The 20,811-nt window shown below is 35.1% G+C and overlaps 1 long non-coding RNA gene across 1 annotated transcript; it reads left to right on the forward strand.

Annotated features, from left to right (window-relative positions):
- Positions 1–4,027: 4,027 nt before the first annotated feature.
- Positions 4,028–16,947, forward strand: LOC116549667. Its single transcript, XR_004267991.1, has 2 exons — positions 4,028–14,206; positions 16,754–16,947. It is a non-coding gene; the product is annotated as an uncharacterized LOC116549667 (long non-coding RNA).
- The last annotated feature ends 3,864 nt before the right edge of the window (positions 16,948–20,811 follow it).

The following is a 20,811-nucleotide window of genomic DNA, read 5'->3' on the forward strand; positions in this document are numbered from 1 at the left end:
TTCTTTCTTTCTTTCTTTCTTTCTTTCTTTCTTTCTTTCTTTTTCTTTCTTTCTTTCTTTCTCTCTTTCTTTCTCTCTCTCTCTTTCCTTCCTTCCTTCCTTCCTTCCTTCCTTCCTTCCTTCCTTCCTTCCTTCCTTCTCTCTCTCTCTTTCTTTCTCTCTTTCTCTCTTTCTTTCTTCCTTCTTTTTCTTTCTTTCCTCTCTCTCTCATTCTTTCTCTTTCTCATTCTTTCTCTTTCTCTCTCTCTCTTTCTTTCTTGATGGAGTCTCGCTCTGTCACCAGGCTGGAGTGCAGTGGCATGATCTCAGCTCACTGCAACCTCCATCTCATGGTTTCAAAGCAATTCTCCTGCCTCAGCTTCCCGAGTAGCTGGGATTACAGGCACGTACCACCAGGCCTGGCTAACTTTTGCATTTTTACTAGAGACAGGTTTTTACCATGTTGATGGTCTAAATCTCTTGATTTCATGATCACCAACCTTGACCTCACAAAGTGCAGGGATTACAGGCATGAACCACTGTGTCCAGCAAAGACAACTTTCTAAACAAATTGTTTCCAGGGCAAGATTTTAACTGTGCTTTGAGTCGCTAGCAACGGCACATGTTTTATTCGTTTGTATTGATTATGTGGGCTACTGTAGTAGTTTCCTAGGACTACCATAGCAAACATCCACACTGTGTGGCTAAAATCACAGAAATCTACTTTCTCACGGTTCTGGAAGCTGGAATTCCCAAATCAAGGTGTTGTCAGGTCTTGTTCCTTCTGGAGGCTCAGAAGAAAAATCAGTTTCATGCCTCTCTCCTGGCACTTGCTGGCAATCCTTAAAGTTCCTTCACAGGTGCATCACTCCAGTTTTTTCCTATTTTTACAAGAACATGGCATGACATTCTTCCCTGTGCATTTGTGTCTCTGCATCCAAATTTCCTTCTTAATAAGAACACTAGTCATATGTGACTTAGGGCCTACCTTAACCACGTATGACCTTATCTTAATTTGATTACTTCTGCAGATACCCTATTTCCAAATAAGGTCTCATTCATAGGTCCTGTTCGACATGAATTTCTGGGAGACATGATTCAACTCAATATAGCCATCAAAAACTTTTAAATAATTTCATTTTCTATTCACGTTATCCAGAATCTTGTTCTGTTATTTTCAACCATGAATCTTGATGAATACAGGTATTCTTTGCAGGCCTGGGTTGGTTAGGAAATGATGTATTCCCGGACAAAGTTACAAATGACATGTGGCTTCAATAACAAGTATAAATTAACCAGAAAACAATAGAATAAAGAGATGGCTGATATACAAAGGCGCACAAGCTGAGGGATAGCAAGAATTCCTCTAGATCTTCAGTAACTTAGTGTGTATGGAGGGTTTGGGGAACCGGGAGCTGAGACTGGGGAGTTTGTAGATAAGGGGCTAAACAGGTATAAAGGAGATGGGCAAGGACTATATCATCAGTCTGAATGTTATCTACAGGCAGCAGAAGCCCCTGATGGTTTTTGCATAAGAGTAACATAAATAGATCTATATTTTGGAAAGATCTTTCAAGCAGCAGTAAGAAGCCTGATATGGAGGCATAATAAAGAGAGTTTCAATAAGAAGGGTGGTGTAGTCTAGTAAACAGTATGAACTAAAGTCACGGTAGAGTGGATGGCAATTTAGGGGCAGATTGTGTCTCATATCCATGGGACTGATGACCATCTAGATGTGGGAAGTGAGAGAGAGAAAGAAAATAGGGATGACTTCAAGGATGGATGGTTGTGTCCTTCTTTTCTAAGATATTAATCTATTAACTATCTATTAAGCATCACATTAACCTTTGTTAGCCGTTTTGAAAATTAACCACTCCTCAAACTTGGCCCTACTGGCATTTTGTACCTGCAAATTCTTTGTTGTGTCTGTGTGAAGGAGTGTCCTGTAAATTGTAGAATGTGTAGCAGCATGCCAGGATCTACGATTGAATGCCAGTAGTGCCCCTGTGACACCAAATATGATCAACAATGTCTCCACAGTTTGCCAAATATCTCTTGGGGCAAAATCACCTCTGTTTGAAAATCACTGGGTTAACAGTAGGTGGAATAGGTTTGGGGTGGAGGGAAACAAATCTAATTTTATAACTTCTAAATACACTATGCAGCTGGAAGTAGAAACCTGGAGCTCGCAGAAAAGATCTGGGCTGTAGGCATAGATTCGAGAATGCCAGGTCTACGTGTAATACTGAGACTTAGGTAAGGCAAGATTACCCAAAAGATCGAAGAAGAACAAAAGACCAGGAACAGGCACTTAGGATCCCTACCATTCAGAGCTGATGTTGGAGGATACTGAACTCCTCAAAAAGACCAAGAAGTACAGCCTGAGAGTCTTCTTTCTCTTCTTCCTCTGTGCCTCTTAACAAATGCACATTTATACAACCCTTCCAATCACATTTATTAAACTATGGAAAGGGTGGAAATAAAGAAATGGTTTTGGAACCCGAAGCCAAGATTTAGGGTACTTGAAGAGTTTGGTAGGTGGCTGTGGAAGAGGGGTTATATCTCACAAGTAACTTAGTTACGATATCTTTAAAAATTTTTTTTAGTATCTTCACTCTACAAAGAGCATTAGAAGAAAATCTGTAAGAGGCTGTCTTTAAATTTTTAGTAGTATATTCGTATCTTCTGGGCAAATTGTGTGTAATACTGCTGAAAGCTAAAACTTCTAATACACTTAAGAGTTGTTATATTTTTAATTTTTAAGGCAAATGTTTGAAAAGTAATGAAAATATCCTACAGAAATAAACTGCTAATAGATGCAAACAAAAATTTGCCTTAGAAACTAAGACCACTAAATGACTTCACAAAAATTAACTTTTATTAACATTGTGAGTAAAAAGCACTATTTCTCATTGTCTGAATGAAGCTTTTATTTCATCATCCTTTTAAAATCACACGAGTCCTGCATGAATGTGTTATTGTTGTAAAAGATTCAAACCACACAGACATATTTAGAAAAAAACATGAATGTCCCCCTTCTCCCATCTGCCATTCCTCCTATCGTTCCCCCCTTTCCACAGATGCAACAATTCTCAGCTGTTTGGTGTTCAACCATCCAGTCCCCCAGGCTAGGCATGGAGCTCACACCAGAAAATGTGAAGCATTCTTTGTTCTTCAACTTGCTTTTTCCCCTTTCCAGATCTTGAGGGTATGAAAGAATCTTTAGCACCACATAAACAAAAAAAAGGGTTTTTTTTTTTTCCCCATAATGATAGGATGAGCTAATATAATTAAATTAATCCAACATTTATCACAGAGAATCATAATGACTACATTACTGATCATTCAGCCAGCTGACATAAAGTCTTTGGAACCCATCTACAGGATGAATTCAGTGAGAAAAATGTTGAATTTTAAGTCTCAATATTTAGATTTCATAGCTGTGGAGACAAAATACTGTCCTTCATCTCACAGAAACACTACAGTGACAATATCCTGTTTTGCTAAAATAATCTCTTCATTGTGTGTCAGACATGTTTAGAGGTAACATAACATAATCGCCTGAAAAGAAAATCTGAGAAGCAAGGGGAAATAATCATTTTCTTTGTAGCAAAAGATACAGAGCTGATTTCTTACTCTTGTTATTTCTGTGCCTGGCCCTCAGGAGAAAAGGACCAAGAATACTTTCTAGCGAGGAATTAACTTGGCTGAGGTAGAGACTACATCCTTGACTGGATAATTTCTGTATTTGCTCTGTAATTCCAGTTCAACCCTTACATAATATGTGATGCAAACGAGGGTATCTGCAATGAAGCTAACACTTAAGTAATCTTCTGGGGGAGTTTTCTCCAAGAACATTAAAATTAAGCCTATATGCCCGGGTGCCGTGGCTCACATGTATAATCCCAGCATTTTGGGAGGCTGAGGCAGGAGGATCACTCAAGTGCAGCAGTTCTAGTCCAGCCTGGAAAACACAGTGGGATCCCATAGCTACAGAAATAAAAAATTATCCAGGCATGGTAGTGTGTGTCTGTGGTCACAGCTACTCTGTGGAGCTGAGATGAGAGGATCACTTGAGTCAGGAAGGTCAAGGCCCTAGCCTGGGTGACAGAGTGAGAACCTGTCTTAAACTAAACCAAACTAAAGATAAGATCAAATCAAATCAAATAAAAATAAAATCAAGCATTTTTTTCACCACTGATTTCATCTCCAAGCAAATGCTATCTTGATGCCATGTTCATATATTTATACAAATGTGGAGTGCTTTCATATCATCACAGAAAATTGATCTGTTTATTCCACATGGAGTGATTCTTTCCTAAATTATACTAACAACGTCTATTTTGTTCTTCACTGTCATTTATTACATAAATCCTGCCAATAAATTTGCTGCTTCCTTCTGAATAAATTCCCTCTCTGCTATCATTTTCATTTTATAGCTAGTCAAATCTTTCATCTGGACTCTATTACTCACCTCCTTGGACATTAAACTCCTCTTTTTCAATGAAGTAAGCTGCTCTTAGTGTCTTTTCCCCAGGTTAGTGCTGAATACTCACCTCAAAGTCTCAACAGGAAGAGGACTGGCTGGGGATTAAAAAGTCCTGGGTCAGAGTTCTAGTTCTACTCTCACTTTCTGTGTTGCTTTTGGGCAAGCCATTTTTCTGCTTGAGTTTGTTTCCTCATCTACAAAAATTAGGGAGAGCACTATCTGCACCACTTGGATTCTTGTGATTGAGGATTCAAAGAGAGACAGGTCTTTGTGAAAGACCTTTGTAAAGCAGACACATTACACAAGTGAGAATTATTAAAGTGCCAGATACAGCCTGGCCACACAGAAAATGCTTTAAAATGTTAGTTGAGTTAATAGCTCCCACTCATTCTTTGCCTCTATTACGTGCCTCACATGGGAAGGGAGACAAGAGTTGGAGTGAACTTCCTGGGTTGTAACTGTGTTCCTATCCCTTTCTCCCACTTCCCTCATCTTTAAGACCAACCAGTACATGCAGATGGGTCTGCAGTGATTATGTCTGAATCTTGAGACTCTGCCACTTTGGGCAGAGTTGATTGATTCATAAGGGAGACACCTTTCCCCACCTGAGCCTGAGCCAAACAGGGCTTCTGGTGTGGCTCTTTGATCATTGAAAGGGAAAACAAATTCTCCATGTTCTTGAAGCAGGGTCTATTAATGACAGTGCTTTACAGAAAAGCGTCTCAAATTGCTGCTGCTAACATTCTCGGCTTCTTTGATTTACTCGGCTTCCCAGACCTATCGTTAAGTACCTCCTCAGATTTTGTGAGATAAATAAATAAATAATACTCACTTTCTAGGACTTTATGGTATGTTTACAACATTGCTTGCGATTCAGTAAGCATTTGGTAAGTATCAGCTATTGTTATTAAATGACTTTGAATAATCCCTAGCATATATAATGAGTGTTCAGTAATGCTAGTGATTATTCCTGGTACTCAACTTACATAGCTGTTACAAGGAATAAAATAGTTAATGTATGTAATTCACTTAATATAGTGCCAAGCATGTAGTAAGTACTTAATATTTGTTTGCTATTATTTATATCATATGAATGCTATAACAAATGATACAGTATTTGTATTGTTTTGACAAAAATTTTTCCCACATGTTTTAAATATTTCCACTCTAGTACATGGAGAAATAGTTCATCTTCTAGAAACGCTAAATGCTATTAGTTTTCTTTTTATTGATGGACATTTAGGTAGGTTTAATTTTTCAAAAAGCTGCAACAAATCCCTTTATAATCTGACCTTGTGCATGTATTTATGTCTTTTTATAGAGTAGAGAGCCAAAATTACAGTAGTTAATCCATAAGGCACATTTAATATTAATAGGAAAAACTGCCGATTCAAGGAGCTGTGCCTATTAACTATTACAGCTACATGCTTCTCTATTATCTTACTAACATGTCAGGTTACCGAAGTTTGAAATATCTGCCAGTAGACTGAGTTACAAGCTCATTACCTTAATTTGCATTTCCCTAATTACTACTGAGAAACATTTTTCATGCATTTATTGACAATACACATTTTCTCTTTTGTGAACTGCCTGTTTTCTATTTTCTTATTTAGTATCTGATTTAGACTTTTTTCCTTCCAGGCATAATGGAGGATTCCTTGAGAATTCTGTTGAATGTGTCACCCTTTTTCCTAGATCCACCACTTCCAGTAATAAGAGAGTGAAAATGAATGATTTTAGAATAATATTTCAAATTAGAATGATAATGAGCTCCTAATTATTAATTGTAAGCAGCACTATTAAAAGTGAGGTCAACAGCATCATCCTCACTGAGTTGTTTTTAGATAAGTGCACCAATTCTCAGGCCCTCCAGACCACTTCATCAGAAACACTACGGGTGGGTTCCGCAAGCTGTGCTTTAGTTTAACAAGCCCCCTAGGTGATCGGGAAACACGAAACTGGACCACTCGAAGAAAACATTAGTGATCCTAAAAATATATTAAGATTATGATTACATTTGTCTTCCAATATTGTTTAATAGACTCCACATTTTAAAATTATATCAATACATACAACTTGGATGAGTCTCAAGAGAATTATTACAAGTGAACAAAGCCATTCTCATACATAATGTATGATTCCATTTGCATTACATTCTTGAAATGACAAAATTAAAAAGGGCGAAGCATGGTGGGGGCGTGAAGGTGAATGTGGTAATAAAAGGGCACAATGAGGAATCCCTATGCTGATGGAGCTGTTCTGTTTCTTAACTGTGGTGTTAAATACACAGATCCACACATGTGATCGAATTACATAGAACTGAATACACACACGCAAGCAAGTACAAGTTAAACTGGGGAAATCTATATAAATCAATCAATTGCACTGATATCAATATTCTTTTTGTGATATACTATAGTTCTGTATTATTGTTTTTCATTGGGGAGAATTGTGTAAAGTTTACAGGGAACCTCTCTGTTTTATTTCTTAAAACCAGAAGTGAATCTACAATTGTCTCAAAATGAAAAGTTCAATTACATAATGACAATAACAACAAAAATTTTATTAGGTTTATTGTCATCAATTTCCACAAATATTGATAGGAAACTGGGAAAATGGTTCATGGTCATTTGCACTCTGAATTTGGCAAAATGTTTCAATTCTCTTAGTTATAAGTTAAGAAAGTAATAAACAGGCTAGATCAAGGGCATTTTAACTTCCTATTAAAAATAAAGAAAAAAAGACCATGTTTAGAAATAGCTGTAATTCTCTTCAAAGAGTATTGTCTCCCATATCTCAGTTTTACATATGATGTATTAACTATTTCTAGATAATAATAAGACAGCAGTAAAATACAGACATGCTTAAAGATGAAAGTCATAGCTTATATTTTAATTTTTAAATTTTGGAACTGAGTCCATTTTTATTTGAATGATAATCCTTTTTGGGAAAGTAAAATCATTACTAGGAAACATTAGAGTGCAATTTCTGCAGAACAGTTGCTTAAAGAACTGTGGGAACTCCTAACTATAGATGAGATTGTAGTTTTCAAATACTTACAAAATAGAGTTGCTCAGCAATACCAAATAACCAAACATTTGCACAATTAATTAAAGATTCTCAGAGGGAGAATGTTTCTAGATCTTTGATAAACAATTGCAATTTTTACATTCTGACACAATTTCTCATATAACCAACCTGCCAATTGGCAACTCCAGGCTGCCAGTTTTGTTTCTTTTTTCTCCCCAGAGATCACCTGGAAGCAGCTTTTACGTTGTACCTATATCAAACCATTTATTTTGGCCTCTTTTTGGAGGCTTAATCTTCTGGGCTTTATTGATTTTGACTTCCTGGATGACAATTTCAGATGTTAACTGAATAATTATTTGAGGCTTGGAGGATATATTTTTATACAAACCTTTCTTCTGGGAACTATTAAAGCCAATAAAAATTGGAGGGTGAAAGAAAGATGGAGTTGTTTATATTTTAATTCTAATCTTCTTTTTCTTTATTTGGTTGACTTATTTGTGGATTTACCAGGGTAGGTTTCAATCCATTCAATATCCTCTTTCACCTGGGAATTAAAACCTACCGCAAAAATTGGCCAGGACTTTTAGTGGAATTTATCACGTTTAGAATCCATAAACTACAGTTATTAATTCCAAAAATAGTTTAGTAATTTTTACAAATTAAAATTATTTGCACATATGAGTATTCAACATATGACATATTATTATAAACAACTTGTTTCTACTCATCTATTCATGTCTCCTAGTATCCTATGGGGTAGGAGCAGAGTATTGCCTTAGAGATGGATATTTAGTGAATATAGCATGGAAACTGGAACAATATATGAGCTGATAGTTTTGCTTTGAGATAAACTTCTCTGTTGGATTCTATTCTCAGAAAACTTCTGGAAACATGTCTATGTAGTGTGTAGTTTGAGGGAGACTGTACTGCAGTAGTTAAGCAATAAGAAAATTCCATATTCTAAAAATTTGAGACCAACTTTTACTTATAAGTCTTTATGTTTTTTTTTTACTTCATTTTGATAATCTCTTTATTTTTCAGAAGCATGAATATTTCTAACATGAGTTTTGAGCTCCTTTTAAGATCAGGGGGAGAGAAGCGGTCTTTTATGATTTCTGTGTACTGAGTCATAACATACCAAGTTGCTGGTGCCAGAAACACACACTAGACTTACTCCCCTTAAACAGCCTCTCCAAACAAATCAATGAAAGGCTCCTAGGACTATAATTTATGGTGCCCCATACATTGATAAGAAAAATGCTGGACTGAGTTCAGAAACAAGGGTCAAATGATGACAACAAGAGCAAACAATTTCGAATTGTAATTGCAGCTGACTACAAAGTTGCTGGTAGAAAATACAAATCAGAGAGAACTACACAGTCGTAACTAAGCCAGGCTTTCTTTTATTTAATTACTTATTTAAAAAGACAACACTTCACACCTGGGAAAAGGCTAAAGTGTTTGCATCTTCTTCATAAAATATACAGTTACAAAAACTGAGAAAGAGCTCCTTTTTGTCATGTATTTTCCAGGGGTAATGAGACTCAACTATTTGAGCTTATTGAAAGCACCAAATAGTTTTAGTCAAGGATAGAGCATTCCTATGACGTGTAGTTACTGCTGTTAGCCTTCGCTGGGCTTGAGCTGTCACATAGCAATGCTGTACAGTTTCATTCTCTCATTAATGCAATCTTTCTAGATATCACTGTGCCAGTTCATTGCTCGCCATTATCTGTTACCATTTATATTCCTCTTCATTTTTAACTATTGTAGTCTTTAGGATTATTTAACAAAATTAAGGTAACAAATTGAAAGGGAAAAAGATAATGTCTCAAGTCTTACTTGCTTAGGAAGAGACTGAGTTTTAGTAGATTCGCTAGTTAACAGAAAAATCCCAAATATGTAAAAAAAAAAACAAAAAACCTCCAGCATTACTAGACTATAAGTTGAAATAGAAAAATAACGTATCTATATCTTTTTGAATTAAAAAGAAAGTAGCTATTATATGTCCTGTTTCTTCTTCTGTCCAGTTCATAACAGTTGAATCACACTCCACTCAGTAAGGGAAGCTTTTTGCCCTACTTCAGGCAGAATTTTCACAGGCCTTTCTCTTATCTAAGCCTCTCTATGAACCTTTCCTCTATTTCTGTTACTTTATCTAATTTGGGAGATAAGCAGGATCAAAAACAAACAAAAAGAGCTGCCAAAGAAATAATAGAGACTTTTGTTTCTTTTCTGAATTGGAACCTTCCTACCTGCTAATGTAGTTTAAATTAAAAAGCAGTGAGTCACCCTTTTCTATTATTTGCATGAATCCACACCTGTTGTCCACCTTTGCAGAAAAGGTCGCGAGTGATGACTCATGCTGCCTTCCCCACTTCAAGGACTTTCCTGCTGTCCGTGCTCATCAATAGCATCCATATAATTTATTTTACATGTCAGTTTCCTCAGTCTAGGTCCTAGAAATCAGTAGACCTGTGCCGCCTCTGAGTAGGGATCTTCTTATTTGATTTAAACTCCCCTGAGTAATTCAGGCATGTGATGCTAACCCCAAGTACCCTAGAAAAAGCCTTGCAATTCAGTATGTGTAAAGCAGATTTGTTAGCAATTGAAAAGGCAATGGCATACAGTATCCCTCATTCTTTGTAAAGAGAAAATTTGAATTTATTCTATTATTTGAGAGAAGTTAGATATTGTGAAAAAATTTACATTTAGGATGATGACAATAGTTATCATGTACTATATGGCCATTACTGTGTAAATGATTTAATTCACTATCATATTTGACCCTCACCCAAAGACATAGGTGCTACAATCTCCTTTTTTTGAAAGAAAAAAACTGAGGTTTGGGGAGATTAAACGGTTTATCGTCACATAGCTAATAAGAACCAGAGGTGTAATTTGAATCAAAGGCTTTTCTTCTCCAAAGTCTGTGTCCTTTTTTACTTTACTATACTACTTCAGAAAAGAAGAATCATACTAATTCTGAATCTGCTTAACTGAATTTGTCATCGTTTAGTCAGGCAGAACTAGCATTTATTCACCCTTGTACTCTGAGGCTGAATTTATTAATTCAACAAATACTTACTGAATGAGGTTTATGTACCAAAGTGATTTTCCTCCTAAGTTCTTCAAATATTCATCAATGTTAGGAATATAGATACCTCTTTCAAGACATAATACTCATTTCCCAAGCCAAAAATCAAAGACAGTGGTTTAATCTATTATCAGTTGTTGGAACACTTAACCCATTAGAAGTCTTTAATACATTCTGTTTCTTCTTTCAGGCTTAAGTGTGAATCTGAAATATTATACATCTTTTTGAAGCAGACTCTTTAAAGAATCACATTCCGAGTTCTCAACACAAGATAATTAAAGCGATCACCATTGAAAATTTTAAAACTTAACAAAACACTTAGATTTCATGATAGTTATGTTACAGCACATTTAAGTTACATGCCCTATAACCCTAGCTAAATTAAAAGTCATTTTTTTCTCCATTTTGATAGAATTAAACTGCTTTTGAATCTTTCCATGAAGATCAGCTAATCTTGATACAGGTTTCCTTAATCTCTGAAATATGATGAGTGATATTTATGAGAAGAATTGGAAGAAGACTAAGTAAATTTAATAACACAAAGAAAGAAGGAAAAAAGTAATGGCCAAAGGAAGTAAAATAAATTTTTAAAGGCAGGGAAAAGTGAAGAAGATGCAAAGTAAGGGTTGAATTCTAAGGTCATGGAACATCAGGGGCAGCAGCTTACAAAGAATCCTTTTTTGCCTCTCTTAGCATGATCTTGTATATATATTGAAAATTGAAGTTTATCAGTGAAAACCTCATTTTTGCTAGTCTTTTGCATGTCTCACATAAAGGAGGTGTGGCTTATGGCTACTTGATAACACTGTTAATAATATAGGGTATCCTGCTAAGGAGCTCTCATAGGGCCTTGCTCTCCCTAAGGTACTCCTGAGCCATCAAGAGAATGGAATAGGTGTTAAGACAAAACACCTCTCTGCTCTCTGCCGATCTCAATGCAATAATTCACTTATTCATTTCCTTATTCATAGTTGTTCATTCCTTTAAGAAAATATATACTGAAAACTAAAGACAATGTACTGGGCTCTACAAAACAATTTTTAAAAAGCACACACAGGATCTCCCCTAAATACTTCCACATTAAATACCTTCTCTGAGTGTTCTACGGGACCGTTGACCTCAACAAATGTGAAACTTAAGTTCGCTATGCTCTTCCCACCATGCCCTGTCACTAATCACCCAGTATTTCCACCTCTACCAAATCTGTTCTTCCATTAATAGGTCATGTTTTTGTTACTGGTAAAAAACATCCCCTTTGTCATCCAAGTTCTTTTCTGTCTTTTGGCCTCTTCTACTTCTCTAATCAGTCATTAGGTAACTTCGATTCTGCTCCTGATTCTATCTCCTTCTCTCCACCCTCTTATCATCTCTCATTTGACTTAACTGAGATAAGCTCCCATCCAACTTTTCCTCCAGTGCCTCTTTTTCCTCCCTTTATGTACTTGGTAGTCTGAACGATGCCCCTAAAATTCAAATTGCATTGTATCACTTTCTTGCTAAAAATCTTACTCCTCCTGACAAAACAAGAAATAACATCTCTTAAAATTGTAGAGAAATACCTTCACATCTATTTTATTTACATATTTATCTACCTCTCTAATATTTTTAACTTTTAGCATTCTTTTCCATGAATGCTTGGCTTGCATTATGTTGTAATTTTCTTGAAATATATGTTAGAAGTCATATTTTTAGTACTTTATGGGAAGTAGAAAACTATTAAATTTATTTTAGTAAGTCAGAGGCAAGACCAGGATGTGATTCACAGGGATGAATATAGTAGCAATTTGAAAAATGGACCAGAGAACGCGGAAGCTAGAAACTGAAGGAACGGGTTGCAGTAGGTGGTTACTGCAGTGTTGTTGAAGATACGAGCCGGGGCAGGAAAGGAGATACAGTGAGACGACATGCATGAGGTAAGGTTATGTATGAACTCACCTGAGCTGTTATGATTCATATTATCAGCCTGATTGCGTGGCATGACACTCACAATGGAAAATGGAAGGGGCAGAAAGAGTCGAGAATCTTTCAGACTTTTCTTATAAGTCAATGTGAGGAGATTAGTAGAGAAGTGATATACAGAAACCACTATTGAAATAACTAAGAATAACCTGCACTTAACATAGGCATATATAAAATGATATTTCTAAGATATTAGCATATCTTGTGGTCACCAAATATTTCAGCCATTTCTTGATTTAATTTTACGGTATGAATTTGTCAGCAAACATTTTTTACAATTTTTAGGAATGAGCCAATTGTAAAGAGTTTTACTTCTTTCTAATTTGAAGCCTTATTTTATGCTGAACACTGTATACAGCCCTGTGGAAATAAATAAACACAAGATAATCCCTACACTCAAAGGAAATTACAAACTCGTTGAGGGTTTTTAACAAGCAAAAGAGAAATCTAAAAGTTAGTCAATTAGGTAGAAAATTTAGGCCCCGAAACACTTTCCCCTTACAGGCATATAACCAAAGCATGAAAAAAGGGATATTTATTTCGTCTCGCTTAATTTATTGGTTACCTACTAGAGCTAGAGGCCCCAAAACACTAAACAAAAAGAAAGTATTCATGGGAAATATTCAACATGCAAAACATGCCTGCCAAGAAACCAAACAACCCACACACAGCCAATAAAATTGAAGACTCTTACTTCATACTCTAAATGCCTCCAGACTGAAACTGTGTCAGGGGGAGAACATTTCACAGCTGTAGAACTTCTTTGTAGAGAGATTTTTCTGCCGGTCTCAAAATTCTGTAACACAAATCATTACCTAGAGAAGCACACCAGAACTTCTTAAATAGTTAAGGGAATGTATAGGAATGTAGTTATTTTAAACTTGTAGGGAAGAGGATGCTCTCTTGAGCAAGCAACTACTTTGCAATTCTTAGCATTCTTAAAAGATCACCTTCAGCATTACAGCTAAGATTCGTGTATTCTAATTAGAAGACTTAAAATCCAGGATATGATCATATTAGAACCAAAGCAAGCACTTTGTCACATTTAGCTTTACACTCTTTAGTTTAAACCACTGTCATTTAAAATAAGAATAATTTTGTGTTCTTTCTATAAAAATGTAGATGTGGGACACTTTCCAATCCTGCAATAAAGCAAAATTTGTGCAAAAAATGCAAATTTTTAAAGTTTTTGTTGCCTTCTAACACACAGCATAATCAAAATCATCATTCACTGACTTGAAGATAGGTTACTCATGTCATTTAATACAATTTTTACAGCAGTTTATTTTTCTCTTTGTTCTTTATTTCCACTCCTTATGCTTAGAAGTGATTATTACGTGTTTCTTACCTTTCTCTAATGTTTAATATGCTATCCCAGGCAGACATAATGAAAGAGCAGTATGGAATAAAAAAGTGTTTATTAAGAAATGCATTTCTATAAAAAGTAATAGAAAATTTAGAGAAGAGGCATATGCATATTGAAATTGCCAAAATGAAATTTTGCTGCTGTGTAAAAAGGATCATAAAATGTGTCCTAGGTGCCCTTGAGGATGTGTTGATCATAGTGACTTGTATCTAATCAATAATATAGAAGATTGGGGGACTTTATCATGGACAAACATGGCAGACAGCACCTTAAACAAGTGATAAAAGTAGTATTTCCAGTAATAATTCATGCTTATATTGTGTTACTCTTGACATGGTATGTGAAGGTCGCCTTACCTTTGTGGGATTCGTCCCCAAATCTACTTCTTCAGCCTAATCATTTGAAAAACGGCATGTAAGGCTGAACTAATGGATGTTATACAAAATGTCTGACCACTACTCCTCAAAACTGCCAAGACCTTGAAAAACAAAAAAAGTCTGAGGAACCATCACAGATTAGCACATCCTGGACCGCATCCTGGAACAGAAAAAGGACATTAGTGGAAAAACTAGTGGAAGCTGAATAAAATTTGTAGTTTAGTTAATAGTAATGTACCTATGTTATTTTTAGTTTTGACAAATGTACTATGGTTATGTAAGATGTTAACTTAAAAGAAAATTAAGTAAAATATGTATAGAAATTGTACTATCTTTGCAAGCTTTATGCAAATTCAAAATTATCTTAAAATTAAAAAAATTATTATATACCCCCCACCCTCTTAATCAGGACTTAATTACAATTTTAAAAAAGGATAAAGTAGCTCCACTAAAGAATGGGTATCTTCTTTTCATGGACAAATAAAACATAGTGTTTTACTGGTTTCTTGATATTTAAATCTGAGCTTGATGTCAGAGCACCTTTGAGATTTTAGTTGCATTAGAAATTTAAGCAACCCAAGTAAGACTTTTAGATTTACCTTTATGTATGCAGAAAAACAACGGTATGTAATTCATGAAAGTAATATTACTCAGTTTTCCTTCCATTTGTTATTTATTGACTACTAGCAAGGTATAAGGAACACGAAAGCATTAGATTCACACATGGAGCAAACTGATACACAGAAAATTTATTATCAGGACTGAAACCAAAGTATAACCCTTCTGACTACCGAGCTATAATTCTAGCACACCTTGGAGCCTGCTAGACCAATCCCTTAATTCCATGGGGGTGTGTAATATATTGAGTGGAGAAACCATCGTCTTTCTCATTGGAATTCTGAGGAGGCAGCGAAGGGACAATATTAGGTTTCTGGGACAGCATTAGAAACCTACCAAATGGTGAGAGATTGTGGGAATTTTTCTGTCATTATTTGTGGATCTAATCTGCTGCATCCTTGAGGGAGATTTTGATTATTCCTTTTATAACCCTATGTAGTTTCATTGCTGGCATCATCAGATTTGTGATTTAGAGATAATAAAAAACTACTTTCAGTGTTTTTAAGGTTGATGTAGTAGACGGACTTTGAGATGACCCTAATGTTTCCCCATCTCTAATCCTCTTGTGTAGTTCCCAGGCAATTATTGTGGACTTGACTTAGTGACTCCCTTTCAAGGTGAATAGAGTACAGCAGAAGCAATGGATGTCACCTCCTAGATTGAGTTGTAAGAGGTTACACTTTTCCTCTTGCAGGTGCTTAGGTTTTTTCATTCTGTCTGGAATCACTTACAGCTTAGGAAAAGCCAGGTCCAAATAAAAAGGAGTTCTGTGGAAAAATCCACAGGCCTGCAACAACTATGTAAGTGAACTTGAAAGTGGATCCTCACTAAACGCCCTTCCACCCAGTTCATCTGTGACTGCAGCCCATGAGAAACTGTAAGGCAGAGCCACCTAGCCACGTGATGCCTGAAACTGATCTGCTAAAACTGTGAGATAATAAATGTCTATTTTTAAGCTGCTAAATTTTGGGTAATACGTTATAAGCCACAGTAGCTTGCTAATAGAGTTGATACAAGGGAGGTGATTTTAATCACATACCCACATTTACTTGATGTTGAGGCTGTTATTATAGTTGTCTAATTTTTTTTTTTATAAAGAGTGATACAGGGAGAGTATAAATCACTTATTCTCTTATCCAATTTACCTTTTTGAGAGCTATGGTTTATATTTTTCTTGATATTCTCTCTGAAAGTATTTTGGGGAGCCCTAACTCTTTCATTTGTTTTTGCTGTACTTAAGTCCATCTTTATAGAACTTAAACTGAAAATAGAAATTGAGCCTCAGTTATAATCCATGATTATTAAAATGTTTAATGATATAAAAACATATCTTTATAACAGAAAACTTTTCTTGAAAAATGTAGAAAATTAACTGTCTTATATTCATTTAAAAATATTGCATGGCAACACATAGAAGTGTTTACATTTATAAGAATCACCAGACAAATACTTTATTATTGGCACAGTAACTCATGTAATGCTTTCAAAAGTGTCTGCTCCTTCTTTTTCTTCTTTCTATTATAATCAAATCATTTTTGCTTATATCTGAACATTTTTAATATTGTTTAATTATTTGCTCTTTCACATTCATATTTCTTGAATGTAAGGCCAAATCAAGTGTCCCATCACGACTTACGTCCTCTATACCTATATCATCTATATATATATGTACATGTACAAACTTACATGTTAATCTATGTATAAATATATACATGTTTGTGCAGTATGTATATCTGTTCATATGTATAATTCTTTAATTCTTCATTGCCTTTGTGTTTATAACACAGTAAAAATAACAAAGCAATCTCAATTTTCTTTTTTATTGTTGTGATTCTAAGATGGAGACAGTTTCCAGAGTATCTTCTGGAAACTTTCTCAAATAATACGTATTGAGTGTGGAAAAGGCAAGATATGTGAGTTTAAGCAAATTTTCCCAGATGATTCTGCTATTCAGTCTCACATGTAGGAATGTAGCTCTAAGGAAATTTTGTTTTCTCTTTGAAATAAGAGATTTTTATCAATTTGTTTTGTTGAATTTAAAAAAAATCATAGGAATTATTATGGAACAGTTATGATGGGACATACTAAAAATGTTATATATGGATTCTGCCTTTGAGTGACTCACAGTCTAGTGGAAGGGATCGAGAGAAAGATACTACCTACAGTTTGTGCTTTGTGTATGCAGCATGTTTCAGTGTATGGTCCAGAAAAAGTGATTCAACACTGCCTGCCCTAACAGTTGCCAGGAACAGTCAGATATGAACGTTTTCGTTCTTGTCATCACATATTCCCTAGAATACTATGATTTTTTTCATGTTTGCCTTTCATTTTGAGATGTTGACCATTATTAATTGTAATATAATCAACAGATACAGAAGCTGGGAGAGTTTAATGCAGAGGCATTATGATTATGATAAAAACAGATAATGAGCTCATCAGAAATGAGAAATGATTTGACTTAGGAAAAATTCAGAAGGACAAAGGACAAATCATACAAAATGTCAAATGTTATCTGTATAGTCAATTATAGGGAATGGTTATAAATGAAATTTTAAAAAATATTCACTATGGCTAGGAAGATCAGGATCAATGTGAAATGCCAATTGACTTAATGTTTTCTCAAGTGAAGGTAAGACTTTAAGAAGGTAGAGATGAAAGAACTGCTGGTGAATTTTTTTCTGAAAAACCAGGGTGATTCACAGGCTTCAGGCCAGTTTTCCCTTCTACACATCATCAAATTGTGTGGTGGTGCATGTGCATGCTAGCTGCTAAGGAAGAGACTTGCTGCATTCCTTATAAAGAGAGGCATTATCTGCATCGACCAATTTTCATATGGATAAACGTATGCTATTTAGTGGGAAAAAATGCCTAAAAATATATATAATCAACAAGATGAGTATGTCTTGTTATAAAGCTTCGAAGGACTCAAATGAGTACACATTCATTTTTCGAAGATGCAGATGAATTATGTGAGACAAAACCTTCTTTGTCATTCTAGGCTTCAGCACAAATGGGCTTCTAGAAGCCCTACTCTATGCATAGAAGATATGTATAAGTTTCAGAGAAATATTTATAGTTGAAAAGGAGAAATCCTTAGACTATCTTGTCACTGAGGGTAAAGCTTCCATGTCTTTTGGACTCCAGTGTAACACAGTGGTCCCTTCTTAACACTGTGGCCCAATTTCAGCTCCATAAGCCTCCCTTCCCACTGGCTGTGTGTATTCTTGTGACTACCCTCTGACCTGCTCTTGCTAAATTCTTTCTCTTATCTATAGTACTTCACCTCTTCTTCTAGGTTTGTTTTGTTTCCCAATTTCTTTAGTTGCAAATACCTTAACCATTTATTTAAAAACAATAGAATGTGTTTGACAAGCGTGGATGTAATGTTCTTTGTTCTCAGTGGGATCATAAAGCCCTCTGGATAAAAATGCACCTTGTATAGTTGAAGTCATAACTTCTACACGTCAGTAATGTTTGATAAAAAACACTAATTTCTCATAACATACAGTGAATGTTTTCCACATATGATCTAGATGGATATATGTAACAATTTGCTGTTTGTTTTATAAAAGATATATAGTAGTATGAATAAAATAATCTCAGTTAAGTTACAAGTTAGCTGTAGTTACATGTTTATTGTTTCTAAGAGTAGGAAACATGAAGAAAAAATGTAAAAGCCATAGAATAAGCCTTTGAACTTACAAACAGATGTGATACTGTTTAATCTCCAATGTACCCTGGAAAGATTGGGTGGACATTTACCATATTCCTCCTGAAGTTTCTAGCCCAAGTTGTAAAGGGCTGTGTAAACCTTCTACAATTTTGTCAGCAAAAAATGATTTTATCCGTTGTTAAAATTTAGTCAGTTTGAGGATGAATCAAAGCAGCTGTAATACAATGTAACTTTGCTTACTCTATGGTTGAAGTCAGGACACCTAGAAGGGTCTGTACTGTAATGTGAAAAAGTCTCATCCCTTGAAGCTTAACTATTACACGTATTTGTGATAATCAATGCGCATTTAAGTAATTTACACCCTAAAAATGATTTATATTAAATTGGCTAACCATTTTCAATGAACCAATTTTGAATCCTGCTAGGATTTTTAAAATGAATAATAAATAACCTAAGATTTGGTTTATAACCCTTATGGAGGAAACAGAGAGGGAAAAAGCAAGTCATGGTAGATGTTTGATAACTTTCATATTATACATTCCTACCATTCCTACATTCCCAAACTCTGTCTGGTGGACTCCAACTTCCTTGGTTTTCTTAACTTAGGGAGTCAGCTGCCTGTTTGTGAAGGAGTTCCTCCATTCTGTGCTGCCCATAGAAACGCTCTCAAGGCAGTAAGCTGGGCCAATTATAGGGTCTGTTTTGTTTTCCTTCTCTCAGGAATCACAGTTCTTCCTTGCCAACATTCAGTGACTTCAAAACTGTTGTTCCATGTATTTTGTCTGGTTTTTTTTTTTTTTTTTTTTTGGTTGATTTAGTTAGGAGGATATATCTTGTCCTTCTTATTTCATGTTGGTCAGAAGTGGACATCTTGTTTTGTTTTAATTAAATAGTTGGATTTCCCTGGTTTGCACTAGTTGTATAAGTCAGCTGCCATTATATTCCATTTTTTATTTTTGTGTTTGAAATGATTTAGGGGTTGAGGTTCACTTTCCTTTTTCATAGATATTCAGTTGTTCCAGCACCATTCATTAAAAAGACATTTATTTTCCTGTTGAATTTATTTGCTATCTTGGTTGAAAATCAATTGAGCATAAATATGTGGGTCTAGCTTTGTCATTATTCTGTTCCATTGACCTATTATCTCTTTATTTAGGTATTCTTTAGTTTTTTTCAGTATTATTTTAAAGTTTTTAAAGTAGAAGGCTTGGATGTATATTTTTAGATTTATTGCCAGATATTTGAGGGTTTTGATACTATAATAAATAATATTTAAAAAACTTTATTTGACAGTTGTCTGTTGTTACTATATAAAAGTACAGTTCACTTAGTTCTAGTCATAGATTAGATTACATAGCATTTTCTAAATAATCATGTTGTTAGTGAATAATAAAATATAATTTCTTCTTGTCTTATGGTTTTGTCTTTTATTTCTTTCTCATACACTTGGACAAGAATGGAGAATCTCTTTTTTTTTCTGAGATGGAGTCTCACTCTGTCGTCCAGGCTGGCCTGTAGTAGTACGATCTCAGCTCACTGCAACCTCCGCCTCCCGGGTTCAAGCAATTCTCCTGCCTTAGCCTCCTGAGTAGCTGGGACTACAGGCACACACTACCAGGCCTGCCATTCTTGAGATATGATAGGATATATGATCAATTCACTTGATTGTAAAGTGTTATTCTCTTTATTTATTGCTAGATTTGATATGCCATTTTGTTAAGAATTTGGGGTCTATGTTTATGCTTAATATTAGTCTAGAGTTTTTCTCTTCTTCTAATGATACTTGCTTTTGGTATCAGAAAAATACTAATGTTCTAAAACAAATTGGGAAATATTCCTTCCTCCGTTTTTTGGGAAAGAGTTTACATAGGACTTGTACTGTCTCTTTCTTAAATATGTGTTAATATTTGCCACTGAAGACTGGGCCTTGAGTGTTTACTGTGGAAAAGTTTTTAATCACAAATTTCATCTGTTTAGCAAATATAGATTCCCTTCATTTCTAAAAAAATTCCTTTGGGGGTTGGGCCGATAAATTGTGTCTTTTAAGGACTTTGTACATTTTATCTAAGATGTCAAGTGACTCTAAGAGGTCAAATGTATCTACTACGATCTTTAGTGTTAATTCTTGTTTTCCTGAGACAGTTTGTGCTTCTTCTTGGTTAATCCAGAGATTAGTCAATTTATTAATCTTTGTTTTTGAAAAAGAAACCTTAGATTTTTAAA

This window comes from Sapajus apella, unplaced genomic scaffold (genome assembly GCF_009761245.1).
Source record: "Sapajus apella isolate SASKATOON/1434 unplaced genomic scaffold, GSC_monkey_1.0 scaffold6, whole genome shotgun sequence".
Classification (NCBI taxonomy): domain Eukaryota; kingdom Metazoa; phylum Chordata; class Mammalia; order Primates; family Cebidae; genus Sapajus; species Sapajus apella.